The sequence below is a fragment of the Macaca mulatta genome, chromosome 10 (genome assembly GCF_049350105.2).
Source record: "Macaca mulatta isolate MMU2019108-1 chromosome 10, T2T-MMU8v2.0, whole genome shotgun sequence".
Classification (NCBI taxonomy): domain Eukaryota; kingdom Metazoa; phylum Chordata; class Mammalia; order Primates; family Cercopithecidae; genus Macaca; species Macaca mulatta.
Genome location: NC_133415.1, coordinates 60,184,049 through 60,194,307, shown reverse-complemented (window position 1 = coordinate 60,194,307; position 10,259 = coordinate 60,184,049). Strand labels below are relative to the sequence as shown.

The following is a 10,259-nucleotide window of genomic DNA, read 5'->3' as shown; positions in this document are numbered from 1 at the left end:
TCAACTTGATTCTTCAGAGCTTTCGAGGCATACGATAACATCTTCTACCACCAGGGTAATCTTGTCTTTTCCTTTCCCTCATTTTTAACTAACTCATGTATACACCTGTTTGCATTTGCAGGTGGTTATGTCTCATGGGTCCTTTTATTCTCAGGACTCAGCACCACACCAGACACCCAAGAGTTGGTTAAGAAGCACCTGCTGAGTAATTCTTCGTGCTTCACATTAGGGAGTGGGAACTGAGATCGGGTGTCACCAATTTTATTCTGATTGTGGTCTGCATATTTTGATAATGAACAGTTATTTTACATCATTCAGAACTCAAAGTCACTTTTCAAATATACTCTGATTTATTTCTTAAATGATTATGTGCAGTAATTATTATGACTTTTCCCATTGGACAGATGAGTTAACTGAGTCTCCTAGAGATGACATCCCTCGCCCTCTCAGTGGGGCTCCGTCCCCCAGTTTCCCCTTCCCCAGTGAGACTTCATTCTCTCCGCTGCTGGGAGTGTGGCCACTGATGACTCCAGCTGAGTCCCTCTGTAGGAATTGATCTGAGTCAAAGAATTTGCTTCGTCCAAGTACATGCCCCTCCTGGAATTGCCTATATTGAATAAAAGGTCTACGTGGGGGTACAAAGTCTTGACTGTTTTGCCCCAGTACACTAACACGCCGAGGCCATTCCCATTGCAGAGCTCTCCATGGGCCTGGCTGTGGCCTCTGCTGAGCTGCACCCTAGCCTGACTTCTCCTGCCCCGCCCCACATCCCTACCTCCCAGCATTTGCCAGTGAATCTCCATCTGAGTGTGTTTCCAGGAACCCTAGTCAAGAGCTGGTGGAGTCAGGACACACAGCACAAAATATCCTGCCTTCTAAACTACAGTGGCCATTAAGTCTGTGAACGTTTTGAGGATGGGGTAATTCCTGTCTAGGAGACTGGCTATCTCCTCTTCTCAGGATTTAAGGGGTAGGATGTTCCAAATGTTCTCAGACCTGAGACCTGCTGCAAAAAATAAATAAATAAATAAATCCTCACTGAAAATTCACCTTTTTTTCAAAAATCTCTTATTCAACTGGAACATTTTTAATCCTTCCTCCAAACTCAGTGAAATGAAAATTAAAGCTGCTATCTGTATTGAACTTTGTGAAATATTTTTACTCACCTAATTTTTTGTGAAATAATTTCACTTACCTAATTTTCTTTAATACATCTGATGAGGAAGGCTGAGCAGGTAACATAACTCCTTGCAGTTTTGAGGAAATAAGTAGGAGGGAGGTTGAGGACAAGGTGCCAGGTCACACAATTTTCAGTTAGATTTTGTTTCTGTTGCACAATAAGCCTTATTTGAAACACTGGCTCTGGGGTGGACACTTAGTGGTGTGTGAGCTCCATTGTTCCTGGGAGCATCCTGGCTGCAGGTAGCAGGAGTCCTGAGAAACACTGGCCGCCTCTCCCATGACGACACTGGTCATTTACCAAAGGTCGTGGGGGTGGTGTTCACAGAGTTGGTGCAGTGTCCTCAGCAGGGGCCCAGGTGGTTTCCCTCTGTCTTCTCCATTGTTCCTTGGGCTCTTGTTCTTGGGCACACTGCTCATGAGTGAAAGGTGGACACCATAGCCCAAGGCATCCTGTCCTACGCCACAACCTAAAAGGTGAGGAGTAGGAGCAGGAGGAGGTCACAAGGTGTGAGAGGAGGGTGGGGAGAGAGTGAGAGTGAGAGAGACACACACAGTGGGAGACAGACTGTCCCCAGGGTCTCTCTGTTTATTCAGTATAGACTCTCTTAGTAGTGACCTGGCTGAAGTCTTAAATATTTTTGTCTGGATCTGGGTTCTGTGCCTCCAGGGCTGAGGAAGACTAAGAAATTCATGGGCTGATACTTTCGGTCTTTGCACTTGAGAGCAGGCTGGAGGAAGGGAATTGACAATGGCTGGTCAGGTTTCCAGAACAAGATTTCTTACTATAGATCCATAGAGAGCCTGTAGAAACTCCATTGAATTCTGAAGGCTACAAATGTGCTTGTGCAGGAGAGAGCACACACACACACACCATTTCTACATTTTTCATCAGATTCCCAATGGGATCAGTGACTGCACACCATTTCAATGTTTAAGTGTGGGTGCTGGGATGTGAATGCAATGCTGTCAGCTTGCACTGAATTTAAATCAGACCAACATCTTGAGATTCCCATGTTCGTTCCTTTCAACTGGACTGGGCAGCAGCCTACGTCCTCCTCACATTCAGTGGGAGTAGAACATAGAACACTTCCTCTTCCTCCAGGAGCTCTCACTGTAGCTGAGCAAGGCTATATCCAGAGACATTCAGTGCCTACAGAAACAAGGAAAAATATACTGAATGCCGCACGGCTGTCATAGTTCAGGGAGCATGTGGAAATACCTTACACTGAAAATTGACTTCCCGTTAACTCATAGTTAACGCTCATATGCAGGCATATCAACCACACCAATAGGATGTTCAGCCATAGCATTTGTTAGTTTTAAAAATACAGACATAGGGAGGATGCAATGAAAAATAACCTATAATCTTATCACCCAAACACCCATGGCTGACATTTAAAAATAATTGGAACACACACAGATTGTAATAATTTTCCAATGGACCACAAAGATGCAAAATTTAAAAAATAAAATCCAAACCACCCATCTCCCTACCCACGCTATAAGCTCTCTTAAAATATATCCACAGTCAATATTTTCTTATGCTTTTCTTTCTTCCTGGAAAAATGCAGAAGATAGCTTGCCTCTCTTTTTCCTCTCTCTCTCTCTCTCTCTCTCTCTCTCTCTCTCTCTTTCTCTGATGTGTATGTGTATATACATATGTATATATGTGGGTATACATGTCTATATACACACTCATACACATGTATGCTTAGTTGTGTTTTCACAAAGACCTTTGTATTAACACACCATATATACCTTTTTTCAATAAAAAATCTATTCAAGGTGTATTAAAAATTATTGCCATTGTAACTCTTATATCCTTCTCTAATTCTTCTGAATGCCTATTCCAACACGTGTGTGCACCCTTATTTACTTGACCAGTCTACAGTGGTGACATAGTTTTAATTGTGTTGAAGTTTGTGCTCTCACCAGGATGCTGCCTTATCCACAGGTTTCACTGAGTGTTGGTGACACCATGAATGATGTGAATTCCTAACAGGAATTGGTGTAGGGGGTGGGTATGTCAAACAGCCCCGACCAAAGAGACAGCAGGGGTGGTGAGCTAGGGAGTGGGTTAGGAAGAGCTTCCCCATATTCAGGAAGTAGGTGTGGAACAGAGGCTCTTCCCAAGGCTCTTTCTGCCTCTGGATGTTGGTGTTGATGGTGTGATGTCTGGAGCTGTTGCAACCGCCTTGCTACCAGCTCAAGGCTGAGGCTTCAAGAACAAAAAGGTAACTACGTGCTGGGAGTTCTGTTTCTGGAGCCTGTCTCACCCAAGGGCTTCTTATCATGAGGGTAGAACATTCCCTTTGCATTCAAGACATTTTTAATTGGGGACTTTGTTTACATGCAGCCAAAAACCCTCTCAGCAGGTCCCAACGCCTCCGCAGGTTTCTTCTACCTGAGTTTCTCTTTCTCTCATCTCTTCTCCAGGTCTCCTTCTACTTTTGTGATTGGTGGATTTGCCTCCTTCCGCATGTCCTCCTTGCCTACCCACTATGCAAAAATACTGGAGTCTGCCCATGTTATTGTCAGAGGGGATTTTCCAAGAAGCTAACAGTATTTAAGTGCAGAGCTCCTCACAACCCCAGAAAAGGGTCTGAGTGGGGCCGAGCAACAGCTGTTCTTGGCTAGATGTTTTGTACAATTTTAAAAGGTCAAGTATTTAAACTGCAGTTATTTAAGAGCATTGCTTTTGTTTACTCTGACTTTCTCTTTCCCATTGTCCTCCTGCATGCTGTGTGGGTGGACACGGGCATTTTGGTATCTGGCTCAGAGGAAGCTGAGTTGAGATGCATTTAACCTGGGGTGATGGGAACACACTCCTGTGGTTCTCATTCACTCCTGGGTATAGTTACATTGTCTCTAGAGATCCTGTTGCAAAAGTGGCCCCAGGCCTGGCCCCACCGCCCACCTAGGATTTGACCCAAAGCAGCGGGGACAGAGGTGGTTCCTGGATCAGGACATTTCCCAGCACCACACATGGGAAGCCTGTGATCAGTGCAGAGGAAACAAGGTTTCAATGTGCTGAGCCAAAAGCCACTGTGTAGAAAATTATTCCCAGCAGAATCATGGGCAATTGTGAATGGATGATCTGGTTCTTTTTGACACCTAGTCAAAAATGGAAGTTTTCTCCTGTTGAAAATGTACTCACTAATCTGATATATATAATTAGTGCACCGTGTAATTGTTTTTACTTTTGATGGGAACTTTGATAGAAATCTTAATTTTTGACATTTGTGGAGCACAGATCTTTGTTTTGAAACTGTCCACAGCAAGGACATATGCATGTATGTGACACAAACCCGACAGATGGGAACCTCCCTCCTTCCCCCTCTTATCCTGATGACCTCCGGCAGCTCCAGGCAACACAGATGTAAAACAGCCACTAACAGGTGAGACAGCTCGAAAAGATACTTGTTTCAGGACAAATTCCTCCTGCACATTCAATGAGCTAATCAATACAGCACACAATGATAAATTTACACAATTTTCAAGCTCACTACAACAGTGAGAGTTTTAAAATGCTGCGATAGTGACATTGTCAGCAGAGTCTTTAAGATCCTAAACCTTAAGTCGAAAACATTTAGAAAGTACTGAAATTTTACAGCTCACCTATGAAAGGAAACTGAAAGAGGCTTTTCCAAATTAGACAATAATCAAAAAAATTGCATGATGTTACAACTATGAATCTTAAATTAGAATGAAAACATTATATGCCATTAACTTTACAAGTGATCAAACCTGTTGGTGGAAAAACTGGCTTATCTTTCTGCTATATTTATAGAAAATTCTGTTACTAAATCCATGTCATAAGATGAGGCAAGCAGGGATTCCTTAGCTAAGTAGGAAACACAGGAAGAAATTATTATGTGTTTGTGCCAAGTAGCTAATTAATTTAAAAAAATGTATGAGACAATACAAACCGTGTGGATTAAGGAAGGGCAAATCTGCCCTTTCTTCTGCAGGGTGGATGGATGGACTGATGGGGTCAAAGCCAGTGGCATCAAGAACAGGAAACAATGTTTCTCTCAAGCTGCAGCTTTGAAATGTCAAACAGCCTCTGCCTTGGCTGACGGCTGCTTTCTGACTCAATGGAAGACCTTGTTCTCTAGCGTCAGGGCTGTCAGAATCTTTGCTGATGACTGAGAAGAACATCCCACTGCCTGGAGGATCTGGGTCCATCTTTACACAGAAGCACAGAGCTGCAGAGAAGGGGTTTCTGGATGAAACGTTCCACATCTGGCTGGACTTTATGGGTTCTAAGGACACAGGACCTAGGACCACTTTGCAGTCCACACCTGACCCTGGCTCCTTTAAACAGAGGCCTGCCATGCTCTGAGTGCATCAATCCAACCTCAAAATCCCTTCCTCCAATCCTATGATAACCTCCTTTCCTTTGTTTGTCGAGTCATCTGAGGATCCTTGGTGTGACTATATTCCCTTACTGCAACAAGCCAATATTGAGTATGTTGACTACAGTACTGCTTTTGGTGGCTGATTGCACTAGGATGTGTGTTATTCTCTGGATTTTGTGGATGTTTGTAGTATATCTCAGCGTTTTAAAAAATGCATATTTTGCTGTAATTTATTTTCTCTTATAAATAAGCAGTAACTTTTGTGCTTTCTTTGGTATTGCTAGTATTGCCCTATTTTCCACACAGGGAGCCTCTATATCATGTGAGCCTCAGGCCCCACAGCGTCTGGGTCCACCTGTGCTTGCTGTGCCGAGCGTCCACCTGCCCAGGGAAAGACTGCGCTGTCTCCGCTTCCCAGGCCACCGATCCACTCACTTCTCCTTGCAGAGTGATTTCTCTATGCTGGATGAGATGTTTCTGACCTCCGTAGTTTCAGTGTTTTACCGCTGATTTGGCGTGTAGTTTCTGTTAGAAGAACTCTTAGAAGAGGTTAATATTTCCAACTTGACCTGAGCAGTGGACTCCTTTGCACTCCTCTAAAGATCCAGTGGCTTCAGGACACAGCTCACTGCCCATCTCTAGGCCCAGAGGAAGCCCCTCCTCACTCTCGGTTTCCCCGCCTCCTGCCCCCCTCCTAGGGAGCAGACACACAGGGAGATGGTGGGGAGAGCCCTGTGCAGAGCCACGACTTCACCCCAAACTTCCCCAAGGAAGAGAGAATTGTGTCAGAAAAGGGAATGATTTACACGAAGTCAGCTGCTCCCTGTGTGCCTGGGTGGTGGTTGCTTATTGTGAAAAGAGATCTCTTATCCACGTGGAAAATTAGGAGCACCTCGCTGCATGGAAGACTTTTCCACCAACCACCTGCTGGGCACCTGCTGCTCTGCCCTCTGCGCCTATCTCCCAGCAGAAGCCTGAATCACTAAGCACATGCTCCCCGGATAGGGTGAGGCCCAGACTTACATCTCCCCAGCACATGGCCTCCTGGGCGCTGCTGCATTCCTACATCCCAAAGATTCCGTTAAATCCTGTGGGGGTGGAGAGGAAATGGAAGCAGATGCTTCCCATCGTTCCTGTCAGACCATTCTCCTCCCTGGCTTTCTAGGGTGGCACATGGGGTGTGGCCTCAGGGCTGTTTGGGCAGATTTCCCTTTGGCATTTTACCCTCGCTGTTCATGGCAGCAGCTCTCGCTCACTGCAGCTCGAGGCATGGAAGATATTTGAGAGCCCTGCCCCAGAGGCACAGGCCCTGAGGGCTGCAGCCCTCTGTCCTAAAATGGCAAAGGGAAGAGCTGTGCATGGTGGGCTGTATTTTAGTGGATTTTTGTGACACAAGTATCCACAATTCTATAGGATGATGCTGACATGAAAAGGATGTGTTCTATTTATTAAATAGAACATCTTTGGGAAAAGAAGAGAGTCTGCTGCATGGCAGTCCTGCTTGTGTTTTAACTTCTCCATCCCTAACATTAAGCTTGACATGAGGACTTGTTTTAAATTCAAGTCCAGAGAATGGACCTGTGGGCGCAAATTATTAAACCCTTCATAGGGCACCACCTCCCAGGACGGATGACAGTAGGCTCTGTTTTCTCTTTGTGATATTGCCCATCCTTGGTTTGGCTGCCTTTTCTCTCAATCTGTTACACACACACATACACACTTTTCGACTTTGTTTCCATGTAGGGGCCTAAAGTCTCCTATGGAAAGAAGCAGACATCAATCGCTATTTAGTGTCTAGGGGATTTGATGAGAGAAGCTCAGTCCCAGGAGTCTGCTCAACTCTGCAAGCACAGATGGAATCTACGGCCTAGTGAGCTCCACCGAGGCCTGGCCCCTGGCTGTGGACACAGCCAGCCCCCTCCTGCTCTGACCAGGAGCTCAGAACCAACCAGCAGCCCAGCTTCCGGGGCCAGCAGCCTGGGCCCCCTCCTCTCCCTGACCCCCTCACCAGGGGCTGCTGCAGCTGAAGGCCTGGGTTCCCAGTCCCTGGATGCTTTCTCCCTGCTCTGAGACTCAGGTCTCCTATAGCAGCAGCTCCCCTGACAGCCTTGCTGTGGCTGCGTCAGCTCCCAGGTACTCCTCTGATCTCCACAGCAGCAGAACAAGGAGGCTTCATAAGGGAACTGCAGAAACCCTGCCTGTGTGCACATCCCCAGACAACCAAGAACTCAGAGGGAGCCAATGCTACTGTTTAACTGCAGGAGGTGGGGGTCTGTGAGAAGCAAGAAAAAAGGAGCAAGGACAGAGCCCACTGCTGAGCAACAAAGGCTTCTTGTCGCCTTCTCTGTTGTCTCCCGGTGCAGGCGCACGAGGAGACCTCCCCCAGGGCGGGGGCCACCAGTCTGGGGGTGGGAGCACTACAGGGGGTGGGAGTAGGAGGTGGTCGGTGTAGCTGACCTAGCACAGACCCCTAGGCTTTCCCACGTATGGATTTCACCAGGGACATTCTGTCCTTCGAGGGAACTTCATAGACCTGGAAAGAGCAGAACTGTTTCTGTGAAAGGAAAGAGAGGGGGACAATCAGTGTTGGTTGCAGTTAAATCGGAAGACACCCGGGCATGTCATTTCAGAGTGGAGGCGACGACGGATCCAGGTGAGACACTGGGTTCTCACCCTCCTCTGCTGAGTTCCAGGGCACTGAGCCCGACTGGGCAGTGACTGTTCCATCGCCCCTCTCAAGGCTCCAAGTCACCAGGTGGCTCTCAGCCCCCACCCCAGCCTGCAGGTTTCCTGCCCCAGCACAGCCCGAGCTTGTGCATGGCCTCAGGAGCCCCAGGGGTGCAGGGCAGGGGGAGGTGGCTCATTGTGCCCAGCTGCTTCCACCTCCAGCACTCAGGTCAGCACTAAGAGGGGCCAGAGGGAAGAAGCCAAAGAACTGGAAACTGTAACTCAAAAGGGTGGTTAGATGACAAGGAGAATGTGGCTTTCCCCTGAACAGAGACCTCACAAGAAATCTCGGGTTCTTGGAGAGGCTGGTGTTGGGTGAGCTGGGGCAGGTCCAGGGCTTCACTGCTAACAGGCATTTAATTCCCTCTAATCTGCTCAGCATGGCTGTGGCTGTGGGCAGGTGCATGAGGCTGGGATTACACACATCCCCTTCTCTCTGACCAGAACCCAGCCCTGCATCTGCCTCCTCCAGTCCAGCAGGCACCAACCCAAAGCACACCTTGTGGAGCTCCCAGTAACCCTATTCCCAAGCTAAAGCCCTCTTAGCAAATCAGATTCATCACCCATCTCCACACCGCTCCATCTGCACACACAAAGGCATCTACATAAACTCACACCAATCCTCACCCACACAGGTCTATGCATGAACCCACAAGCATACTCCTTCAAACATCCATCTACCCACATGCACACACACTCTCATGCACCTCCCACATGTGGGCACATGCATGCTCCGTTGCACATACACCCATATATACAGACCACCCCCACATACATGTATGCACACATGTAACTCCACATTCACACACGCATGCATGCCCCTCACAACAGGCATCTGCACGTGTGTGCCCTAACCCACATGCATCTCCACAGGCACATGCGCACATCCATGCACGCATGGCTTTCATGCATCTGCACTCATGCTCCATTCCCTTCAAAACATGTGCAGGAGCAGACACACACACATATACCCCACACACTCCACACACACCCCTCTGCACAGCATGGCACCGCTGACCCACATCAGGCACATACCTCCTTCCACTGTGGCTGGTCATTGATGAGACAGTTGTCCAAGTCTGGCTGGGACTTAGTGCCTGTGGCTAGGCCGATCTTCATACCAAAGAAGTAGCTCACCCCACCCAGATCTACATGCGTGAAAGAGCAGGATGCATGGACAGCACCCTGTCAGTTTCGTGCACACACAGGCATTTCACTATGATTGAGTCACTGGATTTGCCTGGGGCTTCACGCCTGCCTTTCTGAACTGCCCATGCTGTCACCTACAAGGCACACAAGCCACCTCCTGCTGGCTGGCAGTGGCACCGGGCGCCAGACCTCCCTGGTAACTGGTTTTCTCTTAGTAACTGAAACAAGGTGTCTCATGCAGCCCAGTAGGAGGAGAAGCAGGGGCAGGGCAGATGAAAGTCAGGGCCTAAAACCCCCTTCACTGGATTCAGGAATAGAAGGCACAGCTCTGGGGAGCCAGCCACGGTGGGGTAAAGAAACAGCCCTGGCACCAGACTTGCAGGACAGGGTCTAAGCACCAAGTGAATGCTCTTTCCCACAGCAAAGGATTAACTGATTTCTGCTACCTGTGGCTCAGAGGCCAGGGACACTGGGCCCGTCCTAGGAAGGCTGTCACCTGATGATGAAATATCTGCTAACTTCCAGCTCCTGGCATCCAGCCCATAGGACATCTCATTCCCTCTGTTAACCTAGATTTATTTATCCCTCATATACAGCAGGGAATGAGAGGCTTCACACACACGGATGTTTAAGCCAATAACAGATTGCCTCTGGAGCATCTCCATTCTAAGTGTGTTGTTGGAAGCAATATTTCTAAAGTGAGCGGCACACCTGCATGTCTTACATTTGTGATTGCAGAGTAGAATTGAACCCTTTTCCCTGCACAGGGCCTCCTCCAGACATGAACCGTGAGAACTGGGAAGCAGTGTGAGATGAGGAGCCCTGGGAACCACGTGCAAG

General features: G+C 47.8%; 1 long non-coding RNA gene across 5 annotated transcripts; it reads right to left on the bottom strand.

Annotated features, from left to right (window-relative positions):
• Positions 1-337: 337 nt before the first annotated feature.
• On the bottom strand, positions 338-9,799 carry LOC144332019 (uncharacterized). Of its 5 annotated transcripts, none has more exons than XR_013399715.1 (4): positions 5,979-9,799; positions 5,112-5,390; positions 1,196-2,332; positions 338-1,006 (listed from the first exon to the last, which is right to left on the bottom strand). It is a non-coding gene; the product is annotated as an uncharacterized LOC144332019 (long non-coding RNA). The 5 variants fall into 5 exon arrangements; XR_013399716.1 differs by having other exon boundaries at positions 5,112-6,631; positions 8,001-9,799; XR_013399713.1 differs by having other exon boundaries at positions 5,112-8,097; positions 9,306-9,799.
• Positions 9,800-10,259: the final 460 nt, after the last annotated feature.